Below are 10,968 nucleotides of genomic sequence, written 5' to 3'. Positions count from 1 at the left end.
ACCTGAGCCAAATGGAGATGCTTAACCAACTGAGCCACCCAGGTGCCCCAAGCCTATTTTTAAAAAAATTAAAGTAAAATAAAAATCTCTCCCTTCCTGGCCATATATGTGATGAATTGGTAAATATATAATAAGTTTGTAATATCCCCAGTTAACAGAGGGAAGCATTTGCTTATTTATATTTTAATTAGTAAATTGGCTTCTATTATCGAGCTCTTTTGTATTCAACAATGAAAGTAAAGAAAACTGAAGTCTCTTGAGAGAAAGAGAATGCTCAGAAGATAAACAGAACATAACTAGTCTGGCCAAATAGAGAAAAAAGAGAAAACATTTGCATACAAGGTACAGACAGTACTGTTTAATTAGGTGAGATGGTAAGCCAGCCAAATCCATTCTCTGCCCTGCTCTGTGCTCCAAGAGACTGGCCTCAGTGAACTGTATGTCCCAGAATTCCTTGCCTTCTGGTTTGTAGTGGGGTTTGGCCACTGGGGAAAAGTGTTACGAGGTTGAAGATTAGAGGACAGGAAGAGATAGGTTGAGGTATGTTCCTCTTGCCTTGGCACCAGTTCTGACAGTGGCCACTGTCTTCCATGGCCACAGATCTTACTGGGCTGCCTCCTCTTCTCGCTGCAGCTCTCACCACATTCTGGTAACAGTATTGTCCCCATTGTTCAGGTGCAGGGATGGTAACAGGTAACAGCTTCCTGTTATTGCTCATCTCTGGGTTCTCCAACAAACATCATGGTTCCTAAAGAATTCAATCAGTAAAACTGTCTTTCAAAATATCAGCAGAATGTACTGTTTGTTTCCTGCAAGAATCCTGTCCCAGGTAGGAGCGAACTACCTGCCTTAGAGGTCCAGAAACTTCAATGTAATCATTTGAACTTTCATCTGGGTCATTGTCCTTTTGCTTTCTACATTGTAGAATTATACAATCTGCTTAATTTTGCTACAGAATCATTTAACAAGGTAAGTGTCCACCTGACCTTCTTTCAGCACTTTGTGATTAGAGGAGCTTGTTTTCAGGTTTGGTCACCAGAGTGGATTCTGAGCTCTCCTCTTGAGCTGACATTTGCTATGCACAATACACCAAGGCCTTGAACCTGGCCTCTGACCTCCTAGGAATTGTTGGCAGTGGCTCCTTTTAATCTGTATATACCTAATTCTGCTGTGTTCAGGGACTTTTATGCTTTGAAGTCTGGATTCAGCAACCCTAAGCTGGTTGTAGAAATTAATAACAAGGAAAGAAAGTTGAAACCACAAAATCACCCTAGCCCAAATTTGCTAATGAAATTTCCTCAAAACACCAGTGTTAATTCAATCCTCACATGAAGGCCAGGGTGACAAATGAATCCTCTGTGTTGTGGAGTTGACAGGTTCAGACCTTATGGAAAAAGGAACTAGAGCCAGTCTCAAACCTGAGCCCTTTCCAAAAAGAAAGCTGTGTCTCCTGGCACAAAACCAAATTACTCAACCAGGATTTTGTCTTATTCGTTTCTATGGCATTTTGCCTAAGGTGAATGGCATACACACACACACACACACACGCACACACACACACACACACACACACACAATCTGTATTTGGTTAAAGTTTCAGATGAACAAAGGTTTAAATAGATAGAACAAAATCTATACTTATTCTAATCTGATAAATATGTAGCTGTTTGGGGCCCCTAGGTGGCTCAGTTGCTTAGGAGTCTGACTCTTGATTTTGGCTCAAATCATGATCTCAGGGTCCTGGGATTGAGCCTTACATTGGGCTCCCCACTCAGCAGGGAGTCTGCTTGTCCCTCTCCCTCTGCCCTTCCTCCAGCCTGTGCTCCCTCTCTATCAAATAAATAAAATCTTAAAAAAAAAAGAAGAATAAAAGTTTTTTTTAAAAATGAGAGACCCTACTTCCAAAACAATTTTGGTAGGTACTGGGCTTAGTCACCAATATTCTCTCTCCTCTTTAGAATTGCATTTCCTTCCTGTCTCTTTAAGGTTAAGCATTGCCACATGGCTTGTTTTGTCCCGTGAAATATGAAGGAAAGTGGCATGTGTCACTCTTGGGTGGAAGCTCTATGTATATGTGCCACATTCTATTTTCTTCTGCCATGACACCCAGCAAGGTTCTGATAATGGCTCCTCCACTGGCCCCAGTCCTAAGTGAGGAGGCGGGGGGACAGAGCCCCCAGCAGCCCAAGGTGTTATATAGAATGAATGAGCAACGCAACTTTGTTGTTTTAAGCTACTAACTTTCTGGAGTTTTTGTCTACTGTAACTGACCCCACCCTGATAGGGAAGTAGCAAGTTCTGAAAACTTTACTCCAAAGCATAAAAAATACAGTCCCACAGAAATACTAGATGGAGAATAGTATAATTGGAAGTCCCATTTCTAATCAAGGATTAAGCAGCAAATAAATATAACAATAATGCATACAACTTGCAGATGTTGTAGATATAAGCAATTTTATACGAGATATAGATGTAGATGTTTATAAAAATAAAAATGCAATAATTATTAACTTTAATTATAATTTAAAATAGTCCATCTAATGCAATGTGCACTGATTCTGTAAGATACCCACACTCTTATGTCATCAATTTTACCTAGCAGAAATGACTTCATTTTTGAAACCTGATTTCAGTGATGTTTTGCTTGCTTCCTCAAGCTTTGAATGGCTGTTTTGGAGATCAGGGGATGGTGATGGCAGGGAATGGAATTGATTCAGATGGTCCACATCTTTTTAAAAAGTTGATGACTTCTTTATTTGATGATAAATATGTATTCTATGATACATCATATGATAAATATGATGATAAATATGAATTCTAAAATCATTCAACCTTTGGGGCACCTGGGTGGCTCAGCAGTTGAGCATCTGCCTTCGGCTCAGAGCATGATCCCACGGTCCCAGGATGGAGGCGCCACATCAGGCTCCCTGCATGGAGCCTGCTTCTTCCTCTGCCTCTGTCTCTGCTTCTCTCTCTGTGTGTGTGTTTCTCATGAATAGATAAATAAAATCTTTAAAATTAAAAAAAAAATCATTCAACCTTGGAAATATGCTCAAAATTGCTTTGTCTTTTTCAAAAAAAAAAAAAGAAGAAAGAAAGAAAGAAAGAAAGAAGAAGAAGAAAAGAAAGAAAGAAAGAAAGAAAGAAAGAAAGAAAGAAAGAAAGAAAGAAAGAAAGAAAGAAGAAATCATAGCATCCAAATAGTTGCAGGCTTGCTGGAGCACTTTAGTTCTTTAGGCATTTACGGCAGGGGTTCTTGGCGTGAATTTGTCTGGCCCATTTGCTCATCAGGTTTGCTTTCCTCTTCTCTTGTTCCCATTAATGTAACTGGATTATATTTAAGGTGAAGAAATTGGACCAAGGAGTGAAGGCTGCATGGAAGCAGGGAGAGTGATAATTGTACCTCTTAGCTTGAAAGATAGCTGTGGACATTTGCTTCTTGATAAACATTTCTGGATCTTTTTAAAACTGTTTTTTAGAGCAATTTTAAGTTCACAACAGAATTAAGAGAAACATACAAGGATTTCCCACATACCTCTCCCGATGAGCACCCTTCCCACCATCAAAACCCTGCACTGGAGCGGCACGTTTGTTACAAACTGGTGAGCTTGCATTGACACGTCATAATCACGCAGAGACTAGAGTTTACATCAGGGCCCCCCTGGTGCTGTACATTCCGTGGTTTGGGACAAATGTATAAGGACATGTATCTATCACTATAGTGTCACATGGAGTATTTTCCCAGCCAGAAACAGCCTCTGCACTGTACCTACTCATTCTCTTACAAACTCTTGGCAACCACTGATCTTTTACTGTCTCTCTAGTTTTGCCTTTTAAACACTAGGTGACAGAGACTTTGCTCCTACAGCCTTTCAGGGTCCGTTCATTGTTCCAGCACCAGAGAGCTTTCAGAAAGTTACCAGTAACTTCAAAGGAGCCAAAAGGGAGTCCTGAGTGTTTTCCATGAAGTACTGGCTTTAACTTTCTATGGGTGGCCTATTCTAAACCTCTATGGGGACAAAGGTTAACTTTGGATCTTTTCCAAAAGAGCTGCCAAAAATGTTCCTGTCTAATGGAAAAGATAACCCAAGAGGTCTCTAGCCCCATAAGACACTGACTAGCTGTTTGTTTGTTTTTGTTTTTTTACATATAGCTAGCCTGTCAAATGTTTTTTGAACCAGTTCTAATGTCTTTCTGTTTACCTCATTAATTAACTAGTTAAATAAAACAGTTGACAAGTATTCTTTTTACATTTGCCCAAGAGCCATGATTTTACCTTTTTGAAAATTATGTTTTAACAGATCCTATTTCTGTTACAGGCACAAGGAGGGAAAGCATTGATAGGGCTCTGTGAATGGAAAGGTGGCTGAGCACAGACACTCAGCTCTTACTCGTATACTTTATTCTTCTGATGGGACCATGGACTGTTGTGTTATGAAAGCGGACAGCTCTCTCTAAAGGTGGCAGCTTTAATTGAAAAAGATGGGCTTTGGAAAGACACCAATAAATGGATTTTATAATCAGAGAAGGGTTATGGTCAGCAACCTGCTCAGCCCCAGCTCTTGTGGCTCTGTTAGATAGGAGTAACTGTAAATGAGTGAGCCCAAGTCAAATAAGGGGACCATGGCTTTGCACATCTGCTCTGTGTCCCCCCCTCACTGTGCTGGACGTGTATGCATGTTACGTACGTTACCCACATTTATGTGTGCTACTTGATAAAGTTTCCTTGTTCTACCTGGAGGGACCAACGGCTTTAAAGCCCTGAGAAAATAGGTCAAAGGAATATTAACTTGTAGGGTAGAAAGAAGGCAGAAGACAGACCTAAAAGTTCTATAAAGCCGGTAGATGCAAAAGGCCTGTGGTTTAGAGTCAGAAGTCAGCAGGGTCTGAGCATCTGAAGGAGTGGGAGACACATTTCTCTGTACCTGCCTAGCACAGTGTTTGGTACTTTGAAACATAACCATTCTTTTTTGATGAATAATTGGCTAGTTGCCCATGTGAAAGAGAAGGCTAGAAATGAGGACGAGCAGAGGTTTTCAAAGGAAAAATAATAGGAAAAATGTGGCTAAGGAAGTCTTCGGAGGCTGAGCAGAAGACAGGGAAGTGCTGGAAGGGAAGTGCTCAGAAGACTTGTCACCCGACCCAAGCTAAACCCGGTGTCCTTTTCGGGCTCTTGAAAGACCTTGGTGCTGAGAAGCGTCTGAGCTCCCGTCCATGACTCCGTTGATATGAACAGAATCTCGGAACTTCTCCCCAAGATGGAAACTGGAAATAACTCCACCTGCTTTAACTCCATCACAGAGAGGTTGAGGCCTAAGGAAACTGTGTGAAAGCGCTCCATGAGCTCCCAGCACTGCTTAGCTGGCATCACTTAGCTCGGGTCTAAGTATTTGTACACTCAGGCGGGGCAGCAAAGGTGGGGAGCCCGGCACCCCCAGCCCATCTTCATGTTGGACCATGCATGGCAGAAATGGAAAGCCCAAACCCTCGAGTCTCTTAGGACTGGAAGCAGTTTTCAAAGGATCAAATACATTCTAGTAACAGGGAAACTGAATTCCTTAAGAGCAGTTTGGGTGTCCCCCGATGGCAGCAGCTCCCCTAGGTTTCTGACTATTGTTGGATCAAGAAAGGTGTTTGTGAAGGGAATGTCAGCAGGGTTCTCCCCTCACCCAGGGGCTGTATCCACTCTCTGGGATCTGTTTTATTTGGATGGAGTTTGCTGATATTCTGTGACAACCAGTTCCGGATGTTTTATAAACAATTATCCCGACAGTTTGATGGACGAAGGTAACATTTGGGTATCATCTGCACAGGCAATGAAAGACAGATGATTGTTTTTGACAGAAAAAAAAAAAAGCCACTGGCAATGGAAATGGAGAAGCCAGAGCCCTGAGGCTCACACTGCCTTAAGATATGTGGCCAGATCCAAACCCACTGGAGATGGCCCTACAGCCCGGGTGACAGTCCTGGTCTGGACACTGAACGGAGCCTCGGGGCACACAGCTTGTTTTAGAAAAGACTATGTTTATAGTAACTCATCTGAGAAATAAGGAGAAAGGAAAGCAAGTTCAGTTGAGGCAATAGTAGAAATCAACAGGCCAGCCTGGGACCTGGGATTCACTTGGACTCACTTTTTTTTTTTTTTAAGTTTTAAGTCCTATTTAATTCCATAGTCAATGTTTTGTTTTAGTTTTTTGTTTAGTTTCAGAGGTAGAATTTACTGATTCATCAATTGCATGTAAGACCCAGTTCTCATTACATCAAGTGCCCTCCTTAAATACCCATCATGCAGTTACCCTGTCCCCCCCACCTCCCCTCCAGCAACCCTCAGTTTATTTCCTAGGTATCAGCATCTCTTATGGTTTGCCTCCCTCTCAATTTTCATCTTATTTTATTTTTCCTTCCCCTTCCTGATGTTCATCTGTTTTGTGTTTTAAATTCCACATATGAGTGAGATCATATGGTATTTGTCTTCCTCTGATTGATTTATTTCACTTCGTGTAATACCCTCTAGTTCTATCCACGACATTGCAAATGGCAAGATTTCATTCTTTTTGATGGTTGAGTAATATTCTATTGTGTATATAATTCGATAGTCAATTTAAAAATTCATATGTTATTCACATAACATAAACCTCACCTATCAAAAATGTACAATTCAGTGGTTTTTAGTATATTCACAGAATTGTGCAACCATCACTACTATCAAGCTCTGGAACACCTTTTTCATTCCCAAAGAAAACCTTGTACACATGAACAGTCATTCCCTATTCCTCCTTCTGCTCCAGCTTTTGGCATCCATGAATCTATTTGTTCTCTATGGATTTGCCTATTTTGGACATCTCATATTAACATAATCATGTAATATGTGGGCTTTTGTGTCTAGATTATTTTACTTAGTATCATATTTTTGAGGTTCATCCATGCTGTAGCATGTATCAATACTTCTTTGTTTTATGGCCAAATAATATTTTGTCATACGGATATACTGCATGTCAGTTATCCAAAGCAACATTATGACATTTGGGTTGTTTTTACTTTTTGGCTGTTATGAATAATGCCACTGTGAATTATCCATGTGCAGTTTTTTTGTGTAGATGTATGTGTTCAATTCTCTGAGGTATATACCTGGGAGGGACTTGTTGTATATGTGGTGACTCTATGTGTAACTTTTGGAGGAATCATACCTTATATTTTTAAATGAACCATGTAAATGTCTGTGTGTCTCCTCATCCTCTGTAAACTCTGAATTCTCTGGGAAGAGGGTAGTGCTAGTAGAGAAACATGTAAGTCAGGTGATTTGAGGAATGACATGAATGGGAGCTGCCCATTCAGAGGTCTGAGTCTCTGAAGGCAGCAGAAATGCTGGTTTCTCTTTAGAAGAAAAGCATATCCATGCTGTGGTTGAGGAGCAGGCACTCCTGATATTAGCCAGGACTGCCAGTGGGGATGGAGCTGATGATTTGACAGCTGGAGTGACTGGTTTCCCTATTTTCTTGTTCATATCAGGCCATCCAGTAAAATAAATTCACACCTACAGTGTACCCAGTACATTGTGAGATTGCTCTGAAGGGCACACATGGCCTTGGCTTGCTAGGACTTAATAGGTTAAACCAAGGGCCATGTCAAGTAAAAGCTTTTGAACAAATACCATATTATGTGGTATAGATTATAACTTACCAGGGAACAGAGCATTCAGTGTGGGCTGTGAATATATGTGGGGGCCCAAATTCATAGACTCCCCAGGGAAACTGACAAGAGAGTAAGTTGACTCCAGTTGTACATATGTAATTTATCTTGGGATGGAAGAGGCACCTACTTTGCTCCCTTTTCTGTCCCTAGACGTGGTCTGCCACAAAAGTTGTTAAGATCATGAACTCCGCTGCAGTAATGATAGTATTTGTTTTGATCACATGATAATCCTGAGCAAAAGGGCCTGGAAGACATATGGGCCTTGTTCTAATGTTCTACAAAGAGCAATGAGTCACCTGGGCAAGTCACCCAACTTTCTAGATTCTGGTCATAGTAAAGAGTGAGTCTTTCTGGACACCAGATGCCTTCATGATGTGATTTCTTTCTGGTATATGACTCAAGTGGAATGATTTTTAAAATTGCTGTGGACTGAACAGTCTTTCTGTTCTTGTCTGTAGCTAAATCTGGGTATATGGAACTGAAGCTGAATCAGTATTTTTTTCCACACTTAATGCAATTCAGCACAGCAGGATCTGGATGAAGTAAGAAATCAGGAAGCAAAGGAACCCAGGCTGAAAGTGAGAAAGGAAAGTTCTGGCTCAGTTTAAAGTTAAAGCAACACCAGGGGTAGACAAGGCAGTATGCTAATCAACATTTTGTTTGTGAATCAGAAACATAGATGTTTGGAGTAACAGCAATAGGAGGCATTTGAGCTGCTTCCGGGAGTTTGTTCCAAAGGTCAAATTTGAATTTCCTAGAAATCGCTGTTCCTATCATTTCCCTAAAGAACAAAGACAGTGAGGGTTTGACCTTCTAGTAACCAGTGATCAATTTAATCGTAGGTTAACAGGAGGGCAGCAGTTTTGTAAGAGGTGAAGAAAAAATACCAGAGTCTTTTGGATTTAATAACATAGTAACTTAGAGCAGATACAGTCTATATCAGTATTCAAGGGCAGATACATATGGTATAGAATATATTTTGGGGGTCAGTCAAATCCCACACACTTGAAAAATAAGTGAATTTGGCATAAATTTTTGAGAGGTGCAGAGTCATAGGGATGAGACTGCAGCATGGTGGAGATTGTGCTTGGGGCAGCTAGCAATCACTAGAATTTCAGATGCCTGTAAAATGAACCCACAGGTCTAGAAAGGCCTTTATTTATTTTTTAAAAAGATTTTATTTAAATATGGGGCTTCACATCAATCAGGCAGAAGAAGAGAGAGAAGCAAACTCACCACTGAGCAGAGAGCTTGACATGGGGCTCGATCCCAGGACCCTGAGATCATGATCCGAGCTGGAGGCAGCTGCTTAACTGACTGAGCCACATAGGCACCTCTAGAAAGGCCTTTAAAAATCAAACATAAGAGTTAGTATTTGATGAGAGTATATTATGTTATACCAGGCACTATTTTGAGTATTTCATATGTATGAATTCCTGTAATCCTCAGAAACAATCCCGTGGGCAAGATGGCAGCAAGTTACTCTCAGATATTTCAGAAAAAAAAAAAATAAATAAAGCAGAGGGTAAGAAAGAGAATGGAAGAGAAAATGGGGGAAATCCTCCAAGGGATAATCTGAATAAAAAATAATATGGGAGTGCCTGGGTGGCTCAGTCCATTAAGCCTCCAACTCTTGGTTTCTACTCCAGTCATGATCTCAGGGTCATGAGATTGAGGCCCTGTCAGGCTCTGTGCTCAGTGTGGAGTGTGCTTGTTTTTCTTTTCCTATCTCACTTCCTCCTTCTTCCTCCCCCCTCAACCCCCTTAAGTAAGTAAATGAATGAATGAATGAATGAATGAATGAATGAATAAAATCTTAAAAAAAAGAGAGTAATAGGATTTTTTTTGTTTGATTCCAGCAACTTTTCTGTAGGCTTTAAATGATCACAAAATACACATGTAGCAAGAACACCCCTCTGAAGAAAAGATATTATTATTATGAGATGAGAAAACAGAGGCACACAGAGGTTAAGTAATTTGCTCCTGGTCACCTGATACTACATAATGAAAAAACCAGGATTCCAGATTGTTAGGGAGACTGACAAAGTGAGGGACATAGAGAGATAGAAACATTGTTAGTTGTTCAAGTGCTTGTTTGGGTCTTTGTTACTCCAGAAGCATAATAATGTTGACCTGGCAACCAAGCTCAGCATTGGGCGCTGGGGCCACCCAAGCAGAGATGAAGGCAGGAGTTGAGAGGAAACTTCCATATTTTCAAGTCCAATCCCCCCCAAAGTGTGGAGGAGCTCCTTTGGTTAGGGTACTGTTACCTGAGCAAGAGGAGATAAATATGGCAAGTGAGGGTAGGTATGGAGAAACATTTATAGCAACTTGACATTGCTGCTGTATCCAAACATTATCATTTTTCTGTAAATTCTTTGTTTTTTTTTCTCATTAATTCAAACATTTATTAAGTGCCTACTGCAGGCTCAATATTGAATGAGACTTAGGTTTGTTAAAGACTAATTTAGGGCAGCAATGATATAATGTCCTGTGTCAAATATGATAGCAATTTCAAATATATGAAGGTTTTTCTTTTCTACATTTTCTAATGTGTGTTTTTTTCACCAAGATATGCTTGAAATATAACATTATATTAGGTGTACAGCAGATTGATTCAATATATGTATATATTGCAAAATGATAGTTAACATCCATCACCATCAATAGTTACAGGTTTTGTTTTGTTTTTTTCCTTGTGATGAGAACTCTTTAGATCTACTCTCATTATCAGGCTTTGTTGAATTCAGGCTCTAGGCTTAGGGAGAGAGATCTTTCTAGAAGCATTGCTTTGAAACCTCCCTGCCTTCTCTGCTCACTCGCTTGTTGTAGCTTAGAACAGACTGATCACTGGTGAGAGTAAATAGGGATCCAAGTTATTAGGATTGTTTCCCAAGGATATAACACCTTTTTAATTCCAAAGTAGGTCATAAATTGTCCAGCTGTGCCTGAGGCACGTGGTTGCAAAGGGTGGAAGCCAACTGGCATTCTAAGTGGAACAAACGGAAAATTTTGGCTGTGGAAGCCAAAGGGAATTCTTCACCTTAATTAAGGGAAAAAAACCTCTGCAATACTGAAAGTCTAGATGGAGAAGGCAAGACCTGGCTTCTGACTTCATTAAAACGAACCCTGCTTAATTAGAACCTAGCTAACACAAATTGGAAAGAACCAAGGCCTGAAGCCCATTGAAGTTGGTCCAGTTTGGGAATTAAAACCCCATAGTTCCAATCCTGCCCTTGAATATAGTCCTCCACTTTCTTGGGTTATAGGTAACAA

The 10,968-nt window shown here is 40.4% G+C and overlaps 1 long non-coding RNA gene across 1 annotated transcript; it reads right to left on the bottom strand.

Annotated features, from left to right (window-relative positions):
- Positions 1 to 330: 330 nt before the first annotated feature.
- Positions 331 to 3,614, bottom strand: LOC140600700 (uncharacterized). The gene is made up of 2 exons (XR_012003863.1): positions 3,536 to 3,614; positions 331 to 748 (listed from the first exon to the last, which is right to left on the bottom strand). It is a non-coding gene; the product is annotated as an uncharacterized lncRNA (long non-coding RNA).
- Between the last annotated feature and the right edge of the window lie 7,354 nt (positions 3,615 to 10,968).

The sequence above is a fragment of the Canis lupus genome, chromosome 12 (assembly GCF_048164855.1).
Source record: "Canis lupus baileyi chromosome 12, mCanLup2.hap1, whole genome shotgun sequence".
Lineage (NCBI taxonomy): Eukaryota > Metazoa > Chordata > Mammalia > Carnivora > Canidae > Canis > Canis lupus.
The sequence above is the reverse complement of the archived record's forward strand: the minus strand, read 5'-3'. Positions and strand labels throughout refer to the sequence as shown.